Source organism: Dendrobium catenatum, unplaced genomic scaffold, assembly GCF_001605985.2.
Source record: "Dendrobium catenatum unplaced genomic scaffold, ASM160598v2 fragScaff_scaffold_124, whole genome shotgun sequence".
In the NCBI taxonomy this organism is placed as follows: Eukaryota; Viridiplantae; Streptophyta; class Magnoliopsida; order Asparagales; family Orchidaceae; genus Dendrobium; species Dendrobium catenatum.
The window spans coordinates 969,250-982,240 of record NW_021318586.1 but is presented as its reverse complement, the minus strand read 5'-3'; the positions used below and the strand labels follow the sequence as shown (position 1 = coordinate 982,240).

The 12,991-nt window shown below is 35.5% G+C and overlaps 1 long non-coding RNA gene across 1 annotated transcript; it reads right to left on the bottom strand.

Moving 5' to 3' along the window:
• Nucleotides 1–9,611: 9,611 nt before the first annotated feature.
• LOC110114605 lies at nucleotides 9,612–10,216 on the bottom strand. Its single transcript, XR_002305250.2, has 2 exons — nucleotides 10,081–10,216; nucleotides 9,612–9,983 (listed from the first exon to the last, which is right to left on the bottom strand). It is a non-coding gene; the product is annotated as an uncharacterized LOC110114605 (long non-coding RNA).
• Between the last annotated feature and the right edge of the window lie 2,775 nt (nucleotides 10,217–12,991).

Here is a 12,991-nt window from a genome sequence, read left to right as displayed (position 1 = left end):
AGAACCCTAAACCGGGTCGGGTTGGGTTAACCCGGCAACCCGCAAGGTCGGATCCGGGTTCGGATTTCTGACCCGTTTATCTACCCGGGTCGGGTTAGGGTCGACCCGTTTGAACCCGGGTCAGTTCCGGGTTCGACCCGAACCCAACCCGTGACCCAAAATTGACACCCCTATTACTTGCGCAAAGCCTGAATACATGATCTCTTAAATTAGAGCCAAAGCTCCCTACCAACAGATCACTAAGAGTTGTGTTTTATTTTAATAATGGAGAAAAAATATATTAAAATATAGATGAATGTTAGGTAGGTTTATCTTAGTAATAGGATTTCACTATAAGTTAATATTGATTATAAAAATATGCACCACTAAGATTAACTAGTAATGTATGTATGAAAAAAAAAAAATATTTTTGCATGATATTAAGGGTCTTTTTGAGATAGCTTTCTTAGGTTTTATTTGGGACGGCTTTATTACTGATTCGTAAAACAGTTTTCTAGTATAATATTTATACTAGAAAGCTGCTTTAAAAAACATAAAGAAAGTCATCCCAAATGAAGCCTTAGTGCTTTATTTTTTTAGATTACAATCACACTTAGTTTTGTCTATGACTTTCTTATTGTTTTCTCACTCTTTTATGATCAAACCCCTTTGTGAAAAGTAGCTAAAAGAAATAAACAGATGAACTTTTTTTATAAAAAAATAAGAAAACATCTATAATATTCATAAAAACTTTCAAAGAATCAACTGTGTTGATTCTCATGCCTTCCATTTGGAGTGATTATATCGTTTTCTAAGTTCAAGATGATATTTCTCACGCAATTTGCTAGCATGTAAAGGCCATTAATGAATCACAGGATTTGCAGCAAATGAGGTAGGAGCCATGCAAATGAAGCAGGAACCAAGGAGCTACATTACTCGGGCGACAGGCTGACAGATGGGTGATGCGTGAAATTGAATTTCATGGGTCAAATCAGGTCGACCCGCGGGTTTTCGGGTCAATCCGAATCGGACCCATTTTTTAAATGGGTCGTATATCCGAACCCGAACTCGACCCGTTTCACAAACGGGTTGACCAAATCAGGATTTTTCTGGGTCGGCTTCGGGTCGGGTTTCGAGTCGTGTTAAAAATTGACACCCCTGATTAACAGTTATTGGAACTCACTAAAGTCACAATAATGCAAAAGAGTATTATACTAAAACCAACGTAGCTATACCAACGAGAAGAAAGGAGAAGATTTATCAGGGGCCAAAAAGATTTTATAATGACTAAGAAATACGCACTATCAAAAAACTCCTCTCTTTAAGGGGCAATTATGAGCTAATGAGTGGCGAGATGATAATCATGGTAAGAGGTCGCAAGCACCTCACTTTCATCAATTGCAGACTAAGGCTTCGTTTGGGTAGGCTTTCTTCATGCTTTTTAAAGCGATTTTTTAGCAAAAAATTAAAATTTTTTAACTAGAAAGTCACTTAAGCAGTAAGAAAACCGTCCCGAATGAAACCTAAGGCTCCATTGGGATTTTGATATATTACTAAGTTTGTTGGTGGCCATTTAGAATAACAAGTTTTTCAAAGATTGACACCATGAGGGCACCTTCATGATCAGTCGGAGCAATCGATATATAATCACAATCATGACCATGATACTGCAAAGTGCTGAAACCTTAGGAGCTTAAACAATGACTGGATAAAGGTAGATAAATTAAAAGAGTTTGTTCTGATTAATGTAGGAAGTAGACCAAGGAATACGCCTGTAGATGAAGCTTGCATTGAAATAGTCTCAATAGTGATAATTTATATCATTGGAATGGTTCCAACAAATCATGGAAGAGAAATAAAAGATGAATCGCGAAGCTGGCCTAAAATGACTACACTCAGAAGAGGTGAACTCAATGAGTATCTTGGCAGGCCAACTAGTAGGCTGTAACCCACTTATTTCACTAAATCTAATTAGCAAGTAAAAAAGAAATCGATCAATGATGTGATAGCTATCATAACGTTCATTATTAATTATTAAATTGGTAGTATATTGATATAGGAGCATGATGAATATTATTATCAAATAAATATATGAGAATATAAATGCTTGAATTGGTGCTTGCTTTGAATTGATGTAACTATATACTTAGGTTTTATTTGATATAAATTTAATGAAAATCCACTAGAATACAAAAGTATATGTGATGATCAAGTAATAAAGTGTTAGAGTAGAGTGTCGATCTCACGAGAAAATGTTATGCGTTATTATAATTAAACTACAACATCTTAATTCAAATGTAGAATTTATCCTATTAAAAGTAAAAATGATTTTTGAGTTTTTAACAGTTAAAGAATACTTGCAAGAAGATTTGATACTAATGTGGATAAAATATTTTAGACTAATGAATTCAACAATATAGTCTTTTAACGAGACTCTAATTTTAGATAGGTATCACAACATATGTATCCCTAGTATAGGGGTGAAAAGAAAGGTTTATGTACTTCTTATAGTTTTATTATCTCCATAGAATCTAAAATCTTCAAACATCATATGTCTAGACATGCCAACATTCCATTCCAATACTCCTAATTTTTCCAGCATTCCTCCATCGGGACTATACATCACACTTGATATTAACACATGACCACTGTATGCATTAAATAAAAAATGAGAGATATTGAAAATATCTATATATTAATTAAAGGCAAAAGAGTCTACATTAGTACTAGATATGCTTTTACTTTATTAGCTCAAAACTAGAGAATTAGCTAGGCATGAAAAATAGAACAAGTAAACTCATTTTTATTTCATTCATTGAAAGAAGAGATATAAGGGAAGACTGAAAGTAATAAGAAAATTATCACCCAAAAGGATTAATTGATCTTCTCTACACTCCTTTCTCCAAAAAATAGAGTTTCTCTCATAAGATAGGCTAAGATCTCCCAATATAAGTATATTGCACCTCTCTAGTCTCCCTTAAACTTTACTCTAAGGGGGGTATCAAAGAAACACACTAATAATTATAAATTTTTGCTCAAGTGATAGAACTCTTTAAACAACAAAACTAAAAAACTATTAATAGTGAGTCACAAATGAGTTAAAGGTTCCATGGGACTTGATAAGGTGGTGCCACGATGATATAAAATGAACTAGCACCTCAGTTTTTTGATGCCTGCTCTGCTACGGTGTTGGCTGACCTGGTATGATAATGGGTAAATAGATGTGTTTTTTAGCTGAGTATGCGCAACTTTTCATTTTCATAACTACTTCATTGTGGCACTCCATAATTTAAGCACTATAATGCTTAAATGTGACTTTTGACGTTGAGGTGTTACAAGGCTTAGCGCTCCATCACTCATTTTCTCAAGGCTCCAATGTTGCGGTGTTGAATATGGGCACAGTGGCGCTAACCTTAATGTCATTGTGGTGTTCTGGAAAATAGAGAAATTTGTGTTGTAATGTTTGAATTTGGCACCTCGACATTGACAATCATAATATTGTGAGACTTTGTCTAATGGCATTGTGTTGTTGTTTAAAACTTGTAGGTTTTTTTTTTGCCTTTTTTGTATATTTCCTACAAAAATACATCTAAAATAAGTTTTTTTAATTTAAACACAATAAATAGTTCATAATTTATGCTTAATAAATTCTCCTCGTCTTTAACTCTTGTTTGTCTTCAAGCAATAGTAAAAATCACCCATTGATCTCTTAATAGTCGAAGAAAAAAAAATTGATGATTTAAAATTACTAACATATAAGATAACATATTATAATCTAGAAGTAATTTAAAATAAATAAAGTTGTAATTTTGATTTAAAAAGTTATAATAATCATCGATCCTAATTAGTCACCCTTGCTTTTGCTTGTATTGAATCTATCACTATGTATCTAGTGTAAAATTGACTTCTAAATGCAAAAATAAAAAATATAAATTAGAGATTAGTTATGCTTGTAGATAAATTAGAAGTTCATTAGAGAACTATTATGTGTACTAGTTCACTTTCCTTGTCCTTTTTTATTTAAGTATTAGGGTGCATTTGAACTTAAGCTTCAATCGATATAAATTTTTGAATATACTCATCTTTCTCCTTTACATTTATCTCTTTTAGAATTTCTCATAAATTTTATTATGTCATACTTTATAGTGTACATATTAAATGATTTTGAATATAACCTTGCTTCAGCTAAACTTTTAACCGCAGGGGGGGGGGGGTTTAACCTAACTCAATCTACTTAGTCTTAGCTCAAAGGAAATCACTAGTCTACAAATGAACTCATCCCAAGCAATTAACTATATTTTATGGACTCGTCCCAAGAAGGTGAGTACAAACTATTAAGTCAACCTCAAGGGCTCTTCAAAAGGACGACGTCATTCATATGGGAAACTACTAATCAACTATTTGGATATTTGTCCATCTATGCATGCCAAGCTATTGACTTCTTAGTTGTTCAGTAAATGATTTATTCAAGTTTGACATTATAATTAAGTTACATAATGCATATACTTTTTTATTTTTTGTACGATCATGAATGCAGCCAATTATGTAATTCTCAAACCCCAAACCAAATCTATAAATGAAGAGTCAAGAGATTGGCTCAATTTTTTATATGTAAACTCACTTTATAAAATTCTCATAGCTTCACTACATAATTCTTTCTTTGTTTATCTCTTTCTATTGCCTACCGTTATAACAAGTTAGAAAATTTTGCATCGAGTTTTTTTATGCATTAATGATTACACTTAAATGGAATGTGTATTATACTAATTAAATGAAGTGAGTTTTGATATGAAAAATATTTGTTGGGAGATATGAGGAGCTAAATCTTTTGAGATTCTATCTAAGATTGAAAATATGAATATAAAAATATTTATAATTCTATCTTTTTAGAGTCATAAGAGACCAAAACCTTAGATTCTATCTAAAAGAGGGAGAATTCCATTGGGAGTCATAAAAAAGCTAGAAACTTGGTTTATGTCTAAAAGAGAGGAAAATCTGTTGTAAATCAAATCAATGGGTTGTATGAACCAAGGAAAGAAGTTCTTCATAATACTTATTTAAAGTAAAAGTTGAGATTATGAAATTTGAGTAGTTCAAAAGTGAGTGTATTCCCAAAGATCAAAACTAATTAACATACTATCTAACATGGCAAATCATGATGGAAGACCTATTTTTAAAACTAACTTGCACAACAATCACAGAGCAGAGATTATGGAACTCAATTGACCATCAAGGCTTAGTTAAACATATCCATTAATTGAATATTGAAGTCGGTTAATATTATTGAATATATGAAGGATTTAAGGGGACTTAAAATTAAGATGGTTCAATATCTTTTCATTGATGTTGAATTTTTCAGAAAGTCAATAACTGCATCCTACTTAAGATGTGTAAGGGAATATAAAGTTATCAGTATTCTAAAAGAGGTTCACTTTGGTCCGGTGTGATAATTTTAGATGAAGAAGTTTCGCAAATATACTTTTGAGACATGAGTATTTATGGCCAATATTTGGAAAAGCTGTAGAGAAATTTTCGAAGAGGTTCCTCAAATACCAGAAGTCTATATCCATACAATTTCAATCATCTCACAATATGTAGCCAATTTTAAGTTCATGGTCATTTGTTGTTTGAGGCAGGGATCTAATTGGTCTATTCCCTCTTGCCAAGTAATAGAAGAAGTACATTCTAGTCACAAAAGAATACTTCAAAAAATAGAATTAAACAAAGGCACTAGCAAAATCATGGTAAAAGTTGTGTGCAATTTCATATAGACTAACATCATTTATAGGTATTTCTTCTCATGGTGATTATTACTAGTAATAGTCCATAGTTTTCAGACAAGAAGGACAAAGAATTTCAACAAACCTAGAAAATTTGGCTCAAATTTATCTCGATCCATTGCCCTAAGAGGAATGGGAAAGTTGGAGCGTCGAATAAGCTAATACTAAATTTGTTAAAGAAGGGAAAGCGCACAAGCAAATGGGCCTAATTAATACTCTTAATTCTGTGGGCACTAAAGACTACTCCATTAACGATGATTTGGTACATGCCCTTTTCACTTTAAAATGAGGCTGAGACAATTTTATCAGTTGAGTACAACTTATATAGCTAGAGAGTACTAAATGTTTCAAACTTTGAAGAATGAGAACTAAATGAATGGAGGAGGATCAATGATAAGGGTTGAAGGAAGTAACTCCAGGCAAGAAGTAGTGAAAGTTGGGTTCAAGCCAACTCGGCCAAGTTCAAGCAAGGTTAGCCTAGTTCAAGTCCGATTCAAGTTAAATCAACTCGATCTACTTAGTCTTAGCTCAAAAGGAAATCACTAGTCTACAAATGAACTCATCCCAAGCAATTAACTACATTTTATGGACTCGTCCCAAGCGGTGAGTACAAACTAGCAAGTTAACCTCAACACCTCTCTTCAAGAGGACGACATCATTCATATGGGAAACTATTAATCAACTATTTGGATATTTGTTCATCTATACATGCCAAGCTAGTGACTTCTTAGTTGTTCAACTAACAATTTATTCAAGTTTGACATTATAATTGAGTTACATAATGCTTGTACTTTTTTATTTTTTGTACGACCATAAATGCAGCCAATTATGTAATGCTTAAACCCCAAACAAAATCTATGGTCAAGAGATTGGCTCAATTTTTTATATGCAAGCTCACTTTATAAAATTCTCATAGCTTCACTATAGAATTCTTTCTTTCTTTATCTATTTCTATGATCTCTTTTCACTCGATATTCTTGTTGTGTCTTAGAGTATTCGTGGCGGTAGAGAAATATAAACTTTAAAGTCTTAGCTTTCTACGAAGATCCAGCATGCAATCAGATAAAAAGAGAGGGTGCAACATTTATAGGAGACACCAAGATTTTTACATGGAAAAACATAAAAAGGGGGAAAACTATGAGGCTTAGCACAGTTTGAATGAATCCACTAATATTTGCAGTTGATTACAAATGAGGTCATTCCTTAGGGGGGAAGGCCTTGGCTTAATGTATATCATATGGTGTACATTATATGGTGGGAATATAAAGAATCATTGTTGACATATTCGTTTGGTCGGAATGACCATAGTCTAGTGACGGATGTCAAAAGGATTGTAGTCGGTGGACGACATAAGTCGGAAGAATCATAGTCAGCGGGCGACGGTGGTCATAATAATCGTTGTCTGGCGACAAAGGTTGGAAGGACTGTAGTCGGTGGGTGACATAAGTTGGAAGGACCGTAGTGGGCGAGCGACGAAGGTCATAATGATCTTTGTCTAACGGTGGAGGTTGGAAGGACTATAGTCGGTGGGCAATGAAAGTCGGAAAGATCATAGTCGGTGGGTGGCGCAGGTCATAAAGATCATTGTCTGGCGATGAAAGTCGGAAGGACTGTAGTCGGTGAGCGACATAAGTCGAAAGAACCATAGTCGGCGGGCGACGGAGGTCATAATGATTATTATCGGATGACAGAGGTCGGAAGGATGACGTTAGGTAGAAGTCCAACGATAAAAGTATGTCTAACATTGGATAGAAGTCCGACGAATGTTTGGCGACGGGCAGAAGTCCGACAGAAGTCTGATGACGGGCGGAAGTCCAACATTGGGTAAGAATCTGGTGATGGGTGGAAGTCCGGTGTTTGATAGGAATCCGGTAACATGTGGAAGTCTGGCATTGGGTAGAAGTCTGTTGATGGACAAAAATCTGGCGTCAAATAGAAGTCCGACAAAAGTCCAGCGACAGGAAGAAGTCTGGCGTCGGGTAAAAGTCCGACGTAGGGTAGAAATCCGGCGACGAGCGGAGGTCCGACATTGAGTAGAAGTCCGACGTCAGCCGGTGGCTGGGAAGTACTCCGACATCAGATTGCATTCGGGCAGAACTCCGGTGTCGGTAGGTGGAAGTCCGGCGATGGTTAAGGAAATGTCTGGTGACAAGAGAGCTCTCTTTCTTCTCTTCCTTTTTCTCCTTCTATTATTGCTTCCTTACTTAATTCCAGCGTCAGTTGGTGATCAGGCAGAAGTACAACGTCGGTCGGATGCCGGGTGGAAGTCCGACGATGGTCTAGGAGTCTCTTCCTTCTCTTCTTTTTTTGCTCGGGCCTCTTTCTTCCCCTCCTTTGGCCTCCTCCTCTATGCAAAATGAGGAGCCTATTTATATTTTTTTTAGAGTGGCATAAACATTAAATAGGAGGAAGATCAAGGGTAAATTGTGAGTGGTTTGAATGGACGACCGATGTTGAATTCCTTCATCATAAACCGTTTATTAGGCATTTGAATGTCTTAATGATTTCAAAATTCAACGATCTTGGGCTCGTTGGATTCGTCTTATCGAGCCGCTCGATTCAACTATAAGCATGTTATGTTTGAAAACTGTTTGGTAATCCAAATTATGGATTAAACCTTCCAAATGTGTTTCGGGTCTTTGATTTAGATTCATTTTGGCTTGGATTGAGTTGAATGTGGTGTCGTTGGGTTTGTATTTCCGAGACGTTCAGTTCGATTATAAGCTTGCTGAAATCGGAGTTCATATGATCTCCTATTTAATTTTTGAAGTTTTCAATCTTGATTTTGCTCCGAGATTCATGCCCGATCAAGATAATTTTTTTTATTATATATCAATTCTCATTATAATTTGGTTTGATCTACAGGCAAATCTAAATTCAACAATCAACACCTAATTTTAAGTCCAGAAGAGCGCCTAATTATGTTTCCTCAGGGAGAGAAATATTTTGAGAGGTATGACACCTGAAGAAAAAGAGATGTTTCATAGTGAGTGCAACAATTTGATGAATATTCCACCTTAGAATATTCATGATCAAACAAGACATAGACAACAATAGAAATCGGTTGCACTGTCTTATTAGTAAATTAATATATAGGGCTGCAAACGAGTCTAGCCGAGTTCGAGACAGGTCTAACTAGAGCTCAACTCGTGAGCCAAATTTCGAGCTCGAATTTGAGTCGAGCTCAAATGGTGCGCTAAAACTCGGCTCGTTGTTGAAACCGAGCTCGTCGAGCGGCTCGATTCTACGGTACGAGCTCCGATTTAAAGTCCGGGGACCGTTGCCCACCCTCGTCTTCTGAGATTCTGCCTTCGCATCTGAGCTTGCCTACCGCGTCCGAACCCACCCAAGCCCACTTTTCATGTCCAAGCCCTTCCCACAATTTCATCGGCCTTCAGCGTCCAAGCTGCGTCGTTATTCCACCTTCAGTAACCGCTCGACATGTATTCGAGCAGAGTTTCTTGAGGATCGAAATCTTGCTCGATAACCCCAGGACTTTAAAATTCTGCTTGAGCTCGAAACTTGATAAACTTGACTCACGGGCTCGAGTCGAGTTAGAGCCGGTTCGCAAGTCGGCTTGACTCAGTTGAACCTCTAATTGTATATAAAAGGGGCTAACAGCCCTATGTGATGATCACAAGGACAAAGTGGCACAACTCAAACATGTTAAACCGATTCTGTCCCAACAGAGCATCACTAATTCGACTGGTTTAAGCCTTCAGAGTCTCTACTCAAATTTTCAGAGAGTACAGATGGCTAACTAAATGAAATTAAGCGCCAGAACATTGCTTAATTCAAACAAAATCAAGCTGAATTCCAATTTGATCTTCTGGAATACTACTCAATGCATCATTGCAGAATTTGCGCCAAATCAACTACGAGGAAAAGTATTTTGAACATCTAAACATCTAAATCCGAGACTATTTACAAGATTTTTTTTTAAAAAAGTAATATCATGTAAAAAAAAAAAAAAAAAAAAAGCTTGTCATCTTCCTCTTAGCCAAATGATAAAGAGTCCGATGACAGAACCTCTGATCTATCTCCAAAACGACCGTTGGAGATTCCTAACACCCTACAAAATTCAAATTCCTATGCATCAAAAGAATTTCCACGGCTTGCAGTCAAGTTTGGCGCAAGTAGGACCCCACGAGCTCCGGCACTCGCCGTCGACACCGTCACAGCAGCGGCACATCAACCCCAGCAACTGGAGCTCTTTAACGTACCCTGTTTCAGACAAAAGAAAATCCTTTATATAACTCTATCCTATCAGAAAAAGAAAAAACACAAATAGAAAGCCAGAACTACAAGACAGAAAACTTACCCTCCTGCTGAACTGAGGAAACTGGCCTGGCCTCTGCCTGCTTAGGAAAGAAATGGGTGTTCGTGATGACCAAAAGAAGAAGAAGAGGCCACCTAACTCTGTTAGAGTCCATGTTTGATTTGTGCTTTGCTTCTTTCGTTTGTGGTGCTGAGTTGTAACTTTATGGGATATATATACAAAGTTGGATGGCTTCTGGAAGTTGACCAACTTTGAGGATTCGGTGACAAAGGAAGAATGTTATGTTATGTTGGGTCCAGAAGGTTTTTTTTAGCCGTTAGATCTTTGGTTAGATCTTTGGTTAGATCTTTGAATTTTTGCTTTCCCAGATAGGCTTCTAGATTCGATGGAGCAGCACGCGCTTCTCAGTTGTCACCAGTTAAGCTGAAATTTTAAGAGGGGAAGCTTCTCCTCGTCTAACTGGGCACACATCACATAGGCCGGGATAAGAGAGAGAAATCTACATGTTCGTTCACATTTTATTGCTTTGATTTTGTTTGGGATGATTTTTTATTGTTATTCAAAATAATTTTTTAGTATAAAAATTAAAATTTTTTAAAAAAATTGCTTTAAGAAATAGTAAAAAAGTCGTCTCAAACGAGACCTTAGAGCTTGATGAAGAAGCTCTACTTGAGCCGAACATAAAAGTAATTGACAAGTTGTTATAGAAAGCAGCTTCTCTGTAAAGAAAAATTTTTAAAACAATGATCAAATATAAATTGGGATTGTGTTCTGAAAAGTAAAGTGATAAGAAAGTTGTTCTAAATGAAGTTGGTTCATTTGGGATGGCTTTCTTACTGCTTCTTAAAACAGTTAGTATTATACAAAAAAGTGAAGAATGAGTGTGTTAATTTCTATTTTTAAGAATAAAGGTGATGCACAAAATTGGATGAATTATAGATGTACTAAGTTAATGTGTCATACTTTAAAACTATGGGAGCGAGTTATGGAGCATAGGTTACGGCGTGATACTAATGTTTCTCAAAATCAATTTGGATTCATGCCGGGTAGGTCGACTATGGAAGCCATACATTTATTAAGAGGTTTGATGGAGAAATATAGAGAAAATAAGGAGGATCTACATATGATATTTATGTACTAAAAAGTTGCTTTCAGAAGTAATAAAAAGTTGTCCCAAACGAAGCCTTATTGTGATTGCAATGATTGCCAAACCTATTGCGGTAAGATTGATTTCATTCTATTGACTTGACCAAAGGTACGTTAAAAAAAACTTCTAATTTGATTACTAATTTTTTTATCATAATTGCATAGAGAAGAAATTATGCACCATATTTTTTGGCTTGAGTGATATAGGATGTTTTTTTGGTGAAGGAAGAACAAATATTGATATTTTATGAGAGAAGGATTATGTTTCTGATAAGTCAAAAATGCATAAAATAAAATTTCAAATATGAGCTACCTTGAAACATCTTATGACTCTATTTCAGATAAGATTATACTGTTATTCTCCTGGTTATTTCATGATGGAGCTTTTAAGCATGCCTTATTGCCTGTATTTTTGGATTCATATGAATTATCGATATGTGCTAGTTGGTATGGTAGTTCCATTCCTGACTGGATGAACTTATTTTGGCTGATTTTTTCCTTCTTTTTGTGGGCAAGGATGAGGTCCTCTGTTCTTTGTGGCTCAACTAAGTAGTTCTAGATTCATTTTTCTTCATGAATTGCTATGAGAACGGATGGGCTACATTTATTTATATGTCGAGGTTGGAGCCAATGATCTATTATACTGTTTTTCTCAGGGCTCAATTGGATAGTTATTATAAAAATCTAAATTTTCAATCATCGAGATATTGTTCACTTTAGCTTAATGGCTTCCTAAATGCCTTTTATATACATCTTGGGAGTGCTCCCATATGAGCACAATTAACTTTAGTGTTTCTAATAAAAGTTTAATCGTTGCTTCAAAAGGTCATTCGATGTCTACGAGTTCAGTTTCATTCTACTTAACAAATGTCAGAATCCCCCGCTTAAATAATTAACATCCTCATTTGCATCATTAGCTTAGAATCATCTGTCAAATAGATAGGATTATAAAGTTGACTATCCCTACATGTTCAAGTGGTGGCTCCTATCATATAACACTTAATTATGAAAATGAGTGAAATAAGGTATCCTAGCATAATGCATGCATATGTTTTTTGTATACGACATAAAACTAAAAACTCCACCATTTGGAAGCATCATCTTTGACTAAGTACTATCAACAACCAACTGTAAATTTATCATGTGAACTGCATCCATTACTACCCAATACTTCATTTATTCCCTTTCAGCACTTATAACACCTCCCATGAAGTTGTTGGTGTGAGGAAAGTAACAGTAGGGTGGAAGGGGAGAGAGAAAGAGGAGGGAGGGAGGAAGAAGAAGAAGACAAAGGGATTGTGCTTAACGAAGAAGCCTAGTGTGAAACCCCTCAAAAAAAAAAAAAAGCATAACTCTTAAACCTCGAGGTGTCTTTTGATGAAATGGTTAGAATTTCAATAAGAAACTCTAAAGTTAAGCATAATTGTGCGACAACAATCATAGGATGAGTGACTTTCTAGGAAGTTACACCAAATTGACAAAACTGTTGGTCATTAGTTCAAAACGAACAATAATTCGATAGTTTAGAGTTTGAGCTATTACAAAATAATATCATAGCAATACACTATGCCGAAAGATGTCATCTCTACCATTAGAATCCTATCTATCTTGTTGATGATTCTACGATAAGGAAACTGACGAGGATGACAGTTATCTAAGTAGGGGAGATTCTAAAACCTTTTGTGAAAATAAAGCTAAATGCTTAAACATCGAGACATATTTTTGTGTAGTAGTTGAAATTTTAGAAGAAACTCTAAAATTAAGCATGCTCATATAAGAGTAGTCCTAAGATGGGTGAATTTTTGGG